The sequence below is a fragment of the Ochlerotatus camptorhynchus genome, unplaced genomic scaffold (assembly GCF_037179485.1).
Source record: "Ochlerotatus camptorhynchus isolate MF236.1 unplaced genomic scaffold, CSIRO-AGI_Acam_v1.1 ptg000036l, whole genome shotgun sequence".
NCBI lineage: Eukaryota > Metazoa > Arthropoda > Insecta > Diptera > Culicidae > Ochlerotatus > Ochlerotatus camptorhynchus.
This window is the reverse complement of record NW_027040527.1, coordinates 3,770,764-3,786,381: the sequence shown is the minus strand read 5'-3', so window position 1 is coordinate 3,786,381 and position 15,618 is coordinate 3,770,764.

Sequence of the window (15,618 nt, the reverse complement as noted above, 5' to 3'; positions counted from 1 at the left end):
TTCAGAATGATCGTCACACTCTTCTCAGACTTATCCGATAATTCCCTTTGAGCTGCGTTGTAGGTAAGGTCAGAATTGTTTTGAAATCCTTTTCAGTATTTCCTAAGTACTCAAGTACTTTGCCAAAATGAATTTGAAAGTCTCCCAGAAATTGCGCTTGAAATTTTATTAAAATGAATCTCCATAGAAACATTGGGCCGAATTCCATTGAAATTATTCTCTCGATTCGTATGAGCATAGTCGTTAAGTTTCATCATAAGAATTTTCTATGGTTTCTCTTCCGGATTGTATTATGCAATTGTCATCAGAGTTGACAAGACAATTGACACCGTCTTCAACCAGACGTTGCACAGCCTGAATATTCAACACTAGACAACGGACAACACACCATACCCAGTAGACCAGTAGGGAAATTTTCAGGTTGTTAAAATTTGCACTGGCTGGAGCGGGAATCGAACCCTCACTTCGTGGCACTTACAATACGCCTGAATGATGGGTGACGCTGCACGAACCCGAAGCCCACAAAGATGGATGTAAGTATAGTCAGAATTAGCTTGAAATTCTCCTTTGGTTTCACAAAGAATTCGCCTCACACATCACTGTGAACTATTTTCAGAATTTCCTTGAAATTCCAATAATGTCCAAAGTTGATGGCCTTTAATAATTAAAGTAGCAAGCTTGGCTTTTTTTATTTTTTGATCGCAGTGATATTTTTAAAGCAACATGTTTATAAAATCTGGGAAAATCTGGAACATATTTAAAAAATCTGGAAATATACGTGCTCTGTCTGTGTGCTGGCAAGACGACTAAAAATCTGGAAAATTCAGATAAATCTGGAATACTGGCAACGCTGGTCTCGAGTCATTCTTTGGGCGAACGGTCGTATTTACATTGCGTTCTTGTTGAGGCAATCGACCGAGGCTGGAAACCTCGGTCAGGTCACGACAATTATGTTTGAAGTTTATGATTAATGATCAAAAAGTGCTTGTTGTGAGTAGCCATCATTTGATTTAAGGGTCCACATTTACATTTACACACACAAATTTAGTTTTAATAAGAATTCTACTGAATCAATACGATGCGAAACGATATCGTTTACAAATGAGACCATGTTGCTAATTCACGACGCTCTTTTAATGTTTGAATGTTGATGGGCATGCACCGTGCTTCATAAAACGGAAGAGGTAATCTTGTTCAACCCAATTAACGAAGAGCAAATAATAAGAATTGCTTCTGTACTGATTCTAATCGTTCTTCGTGCGTGATTGAGAAAGGTGATTAAACTATGCTGCAATATTACAGTATTGTCCTCACATAATAAATTAATAGTATTGACACCGGGAGATCAACTGTTACTGTTCACAGCTGAAAATAAAAGAAGAATGGTCTCAACAAATGTACTAATTTTTCTATCCAGTGGTTTCACCTTTGCTCAAGCGCAGCGCTACTGTATTTGAAAATACGGTGCTAGCGGGAAGAGTTGTTGAACTAATGAATCTGCAGTTTTTGCCAAATAAACCTGGGGGCATCCCACTCTAAATTTTAGTTCCAATATTTATTAAATATTTTTAAATGTCTCGTAAGTATCGCTTTTTTAATATTTTAATTCTTGGTTTTATTTTCATCGTAGTAACGTTTTTTTATGACCGGTCGCCAGTGCTGTGTTTGTTGTTTTTTGCTCTATCCGTTCGATAATTTTAGTCGCGTGATCTGATCATTTTTTAGACTATAAAATGAGCTTATTTGAAATGAAGTATGAGTTCATTGTAAGGGGTACCCTTTACTTCAAATCTGCCTAAGAAAGGATATAAAAAAATGTATGTTTTTCAGTGATCTAAAATGTGAAAATGTGAAAATTCCGTTTTCTCCAACATCCAAGAATCCTAGAAGTCGATTGTGGAACCAAAGAGCTTTGTTCATCATATGGAAGTGTTCCATATTTAACCACCGCATATATAAATAACAAATAATTTGAAAATAACAATATGGTATTTTAAATTATAAAATGAAAAATTTAAAATAACGCCTTTTTGTAAGGTTAACGTTCAGCTCATCAACCCATTTAATGAGCATGCCCCCAATATCGCCACATTTTTTTATGATCTGTGACGTTAAATCCTTGTAACTATCCACTAGAAGCTAGTTCAAGCCTTTAAAGGAGCATACATCAAGTACGTCACGCTCTTAGGGGGGTTTAAAATGTGTGACAAGCAATGCATTAGGTATTGGAACAACGTGACGAATGGGAAGGGGGGTACATTTTCTATAATTTTTGCGAGGAGTACTTTGTAAGCTTCCCAACTCAATGGTTCCAATTCTAATGGTTTCTTTATGGTGAAATAATAGATTTTCTCCATACGAAATATATGATAGTCAATTTTAATAACCGTTCCATATTTTGTTCTGAACCGATTTTTCGATTTGAACTTGTCCAACTTGGCGACTTTTATGAGCTTCAAGTAGTAGAAGGGCATCGTATGGGGTTAAATCCATGGGAGTGTGGTTTATTTCTGCGGCCTAGGTATAATGCTACGAGCAATGAGACTCAGCTTTCCGGATGCCACAAGTTCTGATTCAGCTCCCATCAGCTTAAATGTTCATAGTCATTATCACAGGATCAAGATCCTAGTGGGTGAAAACCTCGGTGAAAACTATACTTATAAACACGATCGTCATTTCCAGATCTGTATTTTGAACGATAAATTTAAACTAGCAATAGTCGAAAGGTTCCAATGTCCATCAGTATAGCTTCCTCCTGGGACTGGATCAACGAGTCACGTACGATAGGGTCAGTGGCGTGTAGTTAATTCTATTAATATTTAAACTCACAATTGTTTGGCATTGGGAGATTCTGCGCCATCCCTGAAGGGGACGTGTCTACATCCTTGACTGCTGGTCTAAGCCAGTCGGCAGTTGTTGGGGTGGGCACCAAAGGCTTTATTTATTGATCCAATGGCGGGCGGGAGGTGAAACACTTATGCTGCTGCAATAAAGAAACCGGCCGCTAACTATGTCTGTAGTGTGGACTAATCCCAGATCCTGGGAGACCACGGACGTTAGCTGTCCCAGAGGTTGAAATCTAGGTCTCCGAAAGGCACAGTATCACTCTCTAAACCACATCCAAATTTCACCAGATCCACTCTGTTCCACAGCTCATCCACCACCCAGCAACTCCCTTTCGTTATGCGTTTTACTCTATCCGCTATTCCATCGTGGTCTTCTTCATTATGGGAGTCCAACCCGAGCAAAGTCCAGCATCAAAATGACAGCAAATTGAAATCAAATTTTGATATCAACATCAAACTGAAATCATAATTTGATCTCAGTTTACGCAATTGACAAATTTGATTTCATCTTACTGTACATTTGCTCTTCAAAAATATGTTATTGCGGGTTTGTTTTCATTGCCTTAGTATAACATCAAATTGAATACTTGTTTTGTTATCAACAGGAAAAATTGGTATCAAATTGAGTTTTCAGTTTGCTCTCACTGATAGCAGAAATAGTTTTCAATGTGATGTCACAGAAAGATTTTTGTGCTCTCAATTTTGTAACCGTTAAAACGACCAAAACGATAGCAACCTGTATAATAATTATCAGCAAAATCACAACATCAAATTTAGATTTCAATTTGATCTCAGACTTTGCTCGGGACTCGCCACCTGTCACGAAACGTATAGATGACTGCCTACCCGAGCAAAGTCTGAGATCAAATTGAAATCTAAATTTGATGTTGTGATTTCGCTGATAATGATTGCTCAGGTTGCTGTCGTTTTGGTTGTTTTAACTGTTTAAATATCAAAATTGAGAGCACAAAAATCTTCCTGTAACATCACATTGAAAAACTATTTCTGCTATCAGTGAGAGCCAGCTGAAAACTCAATTTGATATCAATTTTTCCTGTTGATAACAAAACAAGTATTCAATTTGATGTTATGCTAAGGCAATGAAAACAAACCCGCAACAACATATTTTTGAAGAGCAAATGTACAGCTAAATGAAAACAAAATTTAATATCAAATTTGTCAATTGCGTTAACTGAAATCAAATTATGATTGCAGTTTGATGTTGATATTAAAACTTGATTTCAATTTGCTGTCATTTTGATGCTGGACCGAGCAAAGTCCATGTATTGCTTACAAATTGACTGTTAACTTTCTGAGCAAACTGAACGCTGTTTCTTTTCCTATCGTCGCAACAAAAAACTATACAATAAATGTTAAATATATAGTACACAAAATCAGATAAGATTTGAATCCAAGCGTCAGATAAACAAACAAATGAAATTTGTTTATAAACTATAGCAACCGAGCAAACAAACCATCGCTACATATTTCTTAAGTATTTAAATATTCCCAAGTATCTATATGTATATCGAAAAGCAAACCAATTATGCGTTTTCAATTATGAATTAAGATTCTAACCGTTTGGACATTATGAGTTTATTTTAAATCTTGGATTTTTAATTTCGTATGAATTTCAAACCATCAAGGCTCGGACGGATGATTCGAAATTCACAACTTAAAATGCTGTCCAGACTGGAGAGTTATAACATGTTATAACGGTTGTCAACTAATTGCAACACAGAAACCACCATCAAGATAGCGCTATAACATGTTATAACTCTGTAGTCTGAACGTACTATAAGTGTGTATGTGTGTATTAAATCTAACCCCAACTGGGCGACAATGATATTATGGAAGAAATTTGCTTGCAACAATCCTTGATGTGATAATTGAAAGGAGTTAGAAAGTGATAGCTCCACTGCAGATTCAGCACCCATTTCAGAATGCCTGGCAATTCACTTCCATTCAGAGGTCACTTTTACATACAATAAGCCCAACACTGCCGTTATCATTTGGATAATGGCGCTGCAAACACAATTCCAGATGTTGAAATGACACCTCATTCGCGAGCATCCTCCAGAAGACAGAATGCCAGCACCAAGCAACGAAAAAAAGACCCTGTAAAACTCCTCTTGGAAGGGAAGCAAAGCACCAAGAACAATCGAAACAAATTCTTGTCCCAGAATTTTCACGTTAATTACAATATCACTCAAAAAACTTCTAACAACGAGATAGATCTTAATACACACAAATCCACACGTGAAATAAAATATTGCTTTGACTTCGTACAATTAAAAAATAAGCGGAAAACAGACAAAATCAGCAACAGCGAAAACAAAAACAAACTTTCGCGGGCATAGCCTACTGCGTTCCTCGCTTGCTTCATTTCTAATTCATCTCAAAATTCAAACATCCAGAAACTACTGAGAATATGGTTTGTTTACACATCTATAAAGTAAAATGCTGAATTCATTAACCACCCATGCAAGAATTATTTATTGATGACTCCCATTTCATGAAAACTAATTGAATGGATTTCGATTTCGCACCACCAAATTCCATTGTTTCAAAACAGCTCAACACAATTCTTGAAAAGCATTCAAAATAGATAGGCCTAATTATTATTCGCCCAAACAATAGCGTATGCGTATGGAAATGAGTTCAATCAGCGTAATATATCGCTTAACTCCCTGCAGGCTTTGGATATCCCGACATAGCCCCCCACATCAAATAGCATCAGATAGATAAATGTTTGGCACACAAACGCACAACAACCAACACCTTCCCAGTCAAACTTCCTGGCAGATAGTGGCCCCATCACCGCCACCGTTCCAAATTCAATACATATTATTCATGCTAAAACATATATTAAATTATAACGGTCGAACGCAATAATCGGTCGTGCTTTGCTAAGCAAATAATTCGGATGAATAACTAATTTCAAACATGTGCGTGTTATTTCCGGGAACAAAAGCCGATCAGCAAATGCCGGGAACTTTTAGAAAATTTCTAATCGAATAACTGAACTGCCTGACTTCTGTCGGTTGTATGCACTCACTTGCTGTCTCTCGCTATCATCCTACAACTACGACTGATTCAACTCTTGGGGAAGCAATATTTTCCCCTAAGTGCACTCCGACTGGCAGATGGCAGCAAATATCTACTTCTTTCGAGCAGCACAGAGTGTATCTTGATAAATAATTATTTGCCTATCAACTTCAATGAGCAGTTGCTCATATCAGTTTTTGCTCTGATGCAGTTCGACAAGAGTGTTTATCCTTGTGCATGGCATACACATGCACACATACTTTTAGCTACCGTGTTCTAATACCCATATGGCATGATTTTCCTGCATATCTCGCGTAACTTTCCAAAAGGTCCTAGCTAATAAATGTAAACAAATCGAGTTAATCGATACTAACTGTTGCTCTTCTATCGCTGTATGTGATACTAGAACGCCCATCCAAATTGGCTTTCATTCATTCAATCATAGGTCAAAAATTGTCCAATGTACAGTTTGGAATGATGGGTACTTGATTGTTACTTCGGACATTTGATCTACCTCATCTGCTAAAGACGGGGGAAAACCAATCTAAGGTTATAAGTAAGGGTACCAGTCATTGTTCCGATGTTAGGTACTCTATTCTGAAATCAGTCAAAGGAAATCTAGGATAATGTAGAATAAAACGTCCAATGTAACATCCCAAAAATGTCTTATATGATTTTTCCTATACTGTAGCATGAAATTCAAAGTAAAATAGTGATTTTACTGTTTCTTTACAATTTTCAAAAATAGTATTACAAAATGTATTGTTTCAAAACAGTTACAATAATAATCTGTCGAACTTAAACTTCGATCTTCTCGAATTGGCGGATATGTTAAATTGGTCCTATTGATAAGTTACACGAGATATCTACCATTCGAGGACCGAACTGAAGCAAGGCATACCCAACTTGACAGAGAGAGAGAGCGAGTTCGTCTAGTCTGGTTGATGACGATCTCTTTAGTTTAATATCTGCCATGTTGGCTGCGACCATAGCTCTAGCACTACGGGAAACGTAATACTCCGTGGGCCTGATGGCGACCCACAGCCTGGTTATCAAAGACGGTGCGCTAGAAGCGCAATTTTGGGGTGAACTGTCTAAGGAACTAAATCGTGATGTAAATGGTGATGTACTGAATAACACCTTTAAATCAAAATGATTATCATTTGAATTGGCACCACTGTTTTCATCCATTGAATTTGATTAGTTTGGCTTTTGAAAGCATCTGTCAAAAACGCAATTGGTTATTTCCTAAACGAAAAAGAACACTTTTGAACGGGTACACGATGTTAGACATACGGTCGTTGGGCATACGGACGTTAGGCATAATGTACGATAGGCATAATGGACGTTGGGCATAAAGGACGCTAGGTATAATCTACCGGATGAATACCAGAAGGATGATAATGGGGACCGTCTATTGATTGCAAACTTCGGTGACAATAATGTATTGCCTTGTAATAGAACTTATCTGAATAATACACTATTATTGAATATAGCAAAAATTTGGTAATACTCGCACTCTAGAATGCAAATTATTTCGAGTGGAAATGGAGAATTATCGCTCTTAATTAATTTGTTGTTGACTTGCCATCTTCGCGAGTAATGTTTGGCATGTGTGTTTTTGACATTTGCTTCCAAAAGCAAAACTAATCAAATTCAATGAATGAAAACAGTGGTGCACACTTAGTTTTTTCTACAGAGCTCGGCTGTGCCAATCTCGGCAAAAAAAGTTTCACTGAGATCTCAGCAAAAGTGACATTTGATTGCTGAGTCTCGGATAATGCTTAGCTGAATCTCAGCAAACAAATGAAATGTTTGCTGAGATCTCAGTAAAACTTTTTTTGCCGAGATTTGCACAGCCGAGCTCGGTAGAAAAAACTAAGTGTGTGCCAATTCAAATGATAATCATTTTGATTTAAAAGTGTTGTTATACAGTCCATAATTTTCAATGGCAAATCACTTTGTTTCAAAACGCAAATCACTTGAAAATCAATGATAAATCACTTCGATTCGTAGTGCCGCATGACAGACTGAGTCAAGTGCAAGAGCATTTGGATTAGATGTGACAACTTTTTACCGTGTACTTTATATGGTTCTAATAACTCACTCGCCGAAAAACACAGTTCTGAGGCAAGCATAGACGCGTGGATCACTATTATCTACTTTTACGGTTTCTCACTGAAAAGCCATATACAGAGGCCACGTTATTCTACCATCATGCTATGGAAAATAGTTTCCAACATCGAGTGTATATTTACACATTTCACATTAAAACTGCAAGTGAGCTGGAAAAACACAATCTGCTCTCTTCTTGGCTTCCTGTCTGACTGGAAAGTTTCGAGATGCAGTAAGGTGCCTCATTGCTAGGATGCTTGGAACTGATGGGTTCTTATTCTCCGGATAGCACAAACTCGGTGAACGACGTCGACCTCTGCAAATTAAGAAATTGACTACGACTGTCGATGGCAGCAACGAGGAGAGCAATGAATAGAAATTTGCTTTTGAGGAGCATAGTTTTCCCGCAGTAGCGGCGGTTATAAAACTGAAAGAGGTGCGAATTTTACCGCCGGAGGAGAAGTTTGGTTGTTGTTCCGAAAATTATTCTTCACTTGTTTGGCCCACAGAAGCAGCTTCTGCCTCTTGGCGATTGTTTTCGCTAACTTTCGGGGGAACTTATTGCATGTTTTGATGGGAAAGTTTCAAGTTTATGCATAACGTTACATTGCTCTTTGGTTTTTATTTTCAATTCATTTGTTTGGAAGACTCAACCGCGTTAGCTTTACGGAGCCGATATTTCATTGTAAGTGGTTTAACCGACTCTTTTCATCTTTTTTTAATAACTCGGTTGGAATAAAATGTCTCGGTGCATTTGATGTTCTTTTTGCTAGCTAATGCAGGCTGTTACAGTATTGTATTGGAAAAATGTCGTTCACTTGGTTCACTTAACTATTATAGTACTGCAAAGAGAATATCGATGAAGAGAATCGATAATCGCAATTACCCGCATAAAAACATACCATTACTTGACCTTACCGAAAATGGTTAAAAATTGTTTATAATTCCTGCTAAACTTTTACTGTAATGGTTATGGAACATTACATGAACGTTTGTGTGATAAAATTTTAACCTTATGTATTATGGTTTTTTTGGAAGTGAACCATACAAATAATGGGTTTTTAAGAACGATTACCATTCCAAATTCATGTTTTCTCCATACATTTTTGGAAAATGAATTTTATTTTGAACCATTTTATTTATGATTTGAGAACTTTAATGGTTATGATAGTCGGTAAGGTTCATACATGGTTTTGTAACATCGATTAACTTTAAGTGGAATATATTGGCAACACTGTCCAACATCACTCTTTGTTTGTTGTCGTCGCAGATTTTAATTCGCTGTTTTTCGTTGTTTTTTCGCGCTGTTTATTATCGGACGCGCTCGTTAGTGCAATATTTGGTCAAAGCATATCGGAATCTAGTGTTGTTTACCTAGTTGTGCCACAGTGTTTTATGCAATTGTGTTTTTGTGAAATACGCATTGTATCATCGTAATCGCTCATACCTACTTACTCGCTGTCTCTCTTCCGAAGTGCCATCTACCAGTAAACTTTGGAAGCCAGCACATCTCAGTAACCTGAACGTTGCATATTTACATCTAGGCGCTTTCATTCTTACTTGGATTACCGTAATATTGCGCTACATTAAACAACGGGAAGAGATTTCTCATCGTCATGAGCGCTTGTAATACTTGTTCGGAGCCTATTGACGGCAATGATAAATACGTTCTCTGCAGTGGAGTCTGCAACAGACTGTTCCACTTCAATTGTGCTGGGCTCAACGTTACCAACTTCAAGGCATGGTCATCCAATGTCGGTCTACTGTGGTTTTGCGATGCTTGCAGAGTTAACTTTAACCCAACAATCGTTGATCGTGAATCGCACATACTCAGAGCACTGCGTGATCTCTCAATACGAGTAGACTCTATTGACCTTCGGATTGGACAGTATGCTGAAAATTTGAAGACCATGAACAGCTTGTTATCATTTCCTGAGAAGGGAATCGAATGTCGATTTGAGATTCCATCAGCATCCAGCTGGTGCTCCCACTGATTTTCACCACAGCATAGATCGATTAAATTTGAATAGTTCGTTGCATTCTAGCCTAGGGAATATTTTCGGTGAACATGATGAACCTATAACTTCAGAAACCACCGCTGCTTCTGTTGTAAGGCGTTCTGCTGCTCTCACCACCACCACGACCGCCATTCCAACTGCTATCCTTGCCACAACTGTCACTAGATCGAATGAGAATGCCACTTCCGTTGCTACCACTAACAACTCTACTGCTACATGCACCGTCGCCTCTACAATAACCATGAACACCGCTGCCAAGAACTGCACAACTGTCGCATCAATCACCACCGCACCTGGAACTGGAACCACGGTTACCTCAACAACTACCTTGACAAATAACCGAGGGCCTCACGGACAATCTAGCCGTTTAAGGGTTGTTATGAGAAACGAACGTCGATGGCAGCAAAGCAATACCGACACAACCGAAGTGTTGAAACCATTCTACGTCGAGCAGACTGAAGAAGATGTCCTGGAATACCTCCGCGAAACCTTCAACATCGAAAATTCTACGGTGCGCTGTGTGAAGCTGGTACCTAGTGCCTCTAGGTACCAGCTTCACACAGCGCACCGTAGACAAGTTAACGAGCTAACCTTTGTCTCCTTCAAAGTATCCGACTTGGAAACCACTGTAGGGGATTCATTCTACTGGCCTGATGGAATAAATGTACGTGAATTTGAATCAAAAAACGACGCGGCTCCAATAAACCTACGACCACCAATACTTCCACAATAAGTTTATCGATACACTCTACATCAACTACTCGTAACTCTACGCAACTTTCATCTACTCTGGGACGCAACGGTGTTCACCCTATGGAAGCCACCGATCCTCTCACCACAGTCATGCCTTTCCTGCCATCGTCCATCAGTCGTTCCGGCCCTGTGTGTGAGTTTGGAAACGTGGTCTTCCAAACTAATACCGCAGGCAAGTACGATTCATTCTTGTTCAGCCCAACTCCTGATTCGTTGCTTGGTTTCAGTACTACACCGTTTAGCCGTCATTATTCAAGACCTTCAACTCAGCATGTTTCAACTCTGGGACGCAACGATACTGGCTACATGGAAGCCCCTAATCCCCCTACCACAGTCGAGCTTTTCCCGTCATCGGCCAACAGTCGTCCTGGCCCTGTGTGTGGGGTCAGAGAAGGGGTCTTCCAACCCGCTATCTTTGGCAAGTACGTTTCTGTTTTAAGCGTTCAACTTCTGATCAATCTACTGGTTCTAGCGTTGCAATCAACTGTCCCTCTTCAAACGTCAGCGAATTTAACTATCCAAGCAGCACGGTAGTGACCAGCAGCAATAATGATGCAGCTCATTCAGGACGCAACTTTCTATCCGTCTACTACCAGAACGTCAGAGGTCTGCGCACTAAAACGACAGAATTGAAGTTAAGGCTATCGAGCTGCGACTACGATATAATTGTTTTTACCGAAACATGGCTCCAGTCTGATATTAGCGATACGGAACTCACTTCCGACTACTCTATATTTCGGTGTGATCGAAGTGAAACTACTAGTAATTCTTCGAGGGGTGGTGGAGTTTTCGTAGCTGTTAAAAATAATTTGAAGTGTTCACTCGGTTGTCGACAAAAGCAGGCCACTCTCGATGTGTGCTACGCGATCGTCTGTTTACTCGGCAGCAACCATTGTGTGGTCCTCCTCATTGTTCTTCATCAGCAGTTCTTTCGGTCGATGCGTCGTCGACTTTGGAAAGCAACCGTTTCGTGATGAGTGTGTGAGTGCTGACCACGTTTTGCGTCCATTGCTGCAATGGACGCGCTCTGACCCTCGTTGGCGTACAACAATTTGCCATACAATGAAACTACTGGAAGCGGCTCCAGTTCTGATGGAGGAGGCTTTTTGGATAGCGGAAGATAAAGTGTTTATTGTGTTGTACCTTTTGACTATAGCTTTAAGATGTATTGTATAGTGACCATGAATCCTCGGCTCTGTTAAGTTAATTCGGTTGAGCCTTATCAAATAAATTAATATACAAAAAAAAAAAAATTTGCACTGTACTGCGGTTTCTTTGGACGATTGTAGACAGCTTGAACAAATTGTTGTACGAGTAACACTTCCTCACCATTCGCTGTTGATCATTGGCATCTATCTTCCCCAGAATTCTGACGCAAGTTTATATTCGGCTCACGCTACGGCTGTCCAGAACTTATCGGATCGTTCGTCGGACAATGACATTATTCTACTCGTCTGGGACTACAATCTTCCTCATCTGCAATGGTGCTTCGATGAGGAGACGTTAATGGGTTTATACCTCCGAACGCTTCCAGTGAACAAGAACTCAATCTCACCGAATCCATCTCGGCGTGCGGGCTGGTTCAAGTGAATTCTTATACAAACCCGAACGGTAGACTACTAGATCTAGCATTCACGAATTCTCCAGATGGCATTGAAGAACTGCGGCCACCACTTGCACTCTTATCCACCGACGCCCATCACCCACCGTTTATTTTACTAGTGGATGTGCACAGCGTCATCATAAACCACCAAATCGACGCGGATTCGGATGCAATTGACCCAACTTTGATTCACTTAATGCCGCGTTTTCGTCGATCGACTGGCAGCTGCTTCTACATGAACACACTGTTGATGCAAACGTTATTTTGTTTTATGACAAGCTGTATGAGATTATAAATCGAACGAGAACAGAGATTTCCTTCATCTAATTGAATCATCCTATAATGAACTTCTCTCTTCAAGCTACCATGTATACATGCGCAAACTTGAATCCAACCTAAAACAAAATCCGTCGATGTTCTGGAGGTATGTTAAAAAGCAAAAGGCTAGCAATCGTGTACCGAGTAACGTTATCTACGGTGATTCCATGGCCAGCACACCTGAAGATGCTGCCAATCTTTTTTCGAATTTTTTTCAAAGTGTGTTCTGTTCAACTTCTCCTGTACCTCGCCCGGATTGTTTCCAACACGTGCCATCTTATGGTATCCTCCTTCCAATCTTCAGTTTTTCTTGTGACGAAGTGTTAAGTACGTTGGCTAAATTAGATGCTTCGAAAGAAGCGGGAGTCGATGGTCTGCCACCGATATTAGTGAAGAACTGCGCTGCATCTCTGGTTGAACCATTGACGTTACTGTTTAACTGTTCGTTAGAACAAAAAACGTTCCCAAGTTTATTGAAAACCGCGTCAATGATTCCTGTACACAAATCTGGCAGTTTAAACAATGTGGTAAACTATCGAGGGCTTCAATTCTCTGCTATCTGGGAAAGGTTCTCGAATCACTAGTGCATAAGGTCGTGCTGAATGCAGCGAAACCGATTATCTCTGAGTATCAGCACGGATTCATACCACACCGGTCTACTACAACCAACTTACTGTGCTATACCAACGTACTGTTCCGTGAGATAGAACGTCGCAACCAGGTGGACTCTATTTACATCGACTTTTCGAAAGCGTTCGACACCGTCCCGCATGCCTATGCCACAGAAAAACTGAAACACATGGGATTTCCGGATTGGATTGCGGACTGGATAAGGTCATATCTAACGGGTCGAAAGGCATTTGTGCAAGTGAACTCGTCTCGTTCCAATACGTTCGACATACCATCTGGCGTACCACAGGGTAGCGTGTTAGGACCTTTGCCCTTTGTCCTCTTTATTAACGACCTGTGCCTTCGAATATCCTCTGGTAAGCTCCTTTATGCTGATGACCTCAAAATCTTCAGAATTATCGCGTCTTTTTTTTTTTTTCCTTTGGTTTGTTTTTTCCGTCGATCTTGTTTTCCGTGCTGAGCACCAATGCTACCGACGTGCCAGGAAGGCAGCTCCCACACCTGGACCCTACCTATCGACCCATCAACTCATGAACCGGGGACCAACGGCTTTACCTCCCACCCGAAGGAAGGCGTGATCAGAGATGTTATGCCTCAGAACATCCCGGTGGCGCCGACTGGGATTGAACCCAGGCCTGCTGGGGTGAGAGGTAATCACGCTTACCACTACACTACCGGCGCCGTTTAGAATTATCGCGTCTGTACTCGATTGTATTGTACTGCAGGCTGACATCGACGTAGTGTCAATCTGGTGCAAAGAGAATGGTATGAGCGTGAACATCAATAAATGCAAAACGATCACATTTAGTCGCTGTTTGTCAACGCTCACTCACCACCCAGACAACCAGAAATCGTATAACAATGTTCAGACAGTATCGTAAATTGCTACAGTTTAAGTCAAAATCGCATATAAGAATGGCATAATTCGCATTATGTTTAAGTTAAATCGTATAGAATGCATATTTCCGACTTATATGCGATGACTCATTTTTCCGTCGTACTGAATCACAAATTAAATCAGATTACATCGTAAGACTTTTCAAAATGAATTTGTTATTACAGATTAAATCGTATATCATGTTAAATCAACTCGTTTAAAATTAAATTAAAATATGCACGTATATGGCCTCCACTTTTGTACGTATAAGCCATTTCTTTGCATTCTATACGAATTGTTTGTTTGTATATATGTTTGTATATCACGAAAACAACTTTGAATATACGTGCATTCTGGTTATCTGGGCAATATCGAATTGACACTACTCCGCTAGAACGTGTGCAATTTATTCGCGACTTGGGAGTTATAATTGACTCTAAACTTAGATTCAGCGAACATGTCTCCACCATTACAGCAAAAGCTTTCTCCGTACTCGGGTTTATTCGTCGTAATGCTTCTCAACTAACCGATGTGTACGCATTAAAATCACTCTTTTGTGCTTTAGTGCGCAGCATTCTGGAATACGCTGCCCCGGTTTGGGCACCATATCACACGTCCCAGGTGATCCGCATTGAACGTATACAAAAAATGTTCATACGATTTGCACTCCGGAACCTACCGTGGAATGATCCCGTGAATCTTCCTGATTACCAACAAAGGTGCCGTTTAATCAACTTAGAGTTGCTGTCAGTGAGACGGCTGAGATTTTAACAATTGGTTGTATTCGACATCCTGATGAACAACACCGACTGTCCAGATCTTCTACAGGAAGTTATGCTTAACGCACCTCAGCGCCAATTACGAAACTCTGCCCTTATTGTCATTCCCAGTCACAGGACTAGTTATGGGTTTAATAGTCCGCTAAGTTCCTGTCTTAGAGCTTTTAATGCTGTTTGTGATGACTTCAATTTTAATTTAACTAGGCTCTGTTTTAAAAATAGGTTAAGAGTAAATGTGATAGGTTAAGATTAGTCTGTGCGAAACCGTCGAAGACTGAATAAATAAATAAATAAATAAATAAATATCGCGAATTGGTTGCCTCTAAATTACTTATTATCAATTCGCGATATATTCCAGGGAAAGTTGACCGATAATACAAAACCATTAATGGACCTTACTGGCTACCATAACCATTACCATTAAAGTTCTCAAACCATAAGTAAAAAGGTTCTAATATAGTCCTCTCTCCGAAAATGTATGGAGTAAACAACTTTTTTGAATGGTAATGGTTCTTAACAACCCATTATTTGTAAAGTTCACTTCCACAGAACCATAATACATAAGGTTAAAACTTTATCACACAAACGTTCATGTAAAGATCCATAACCATTTCAGTTAAAGTTTAGCAGG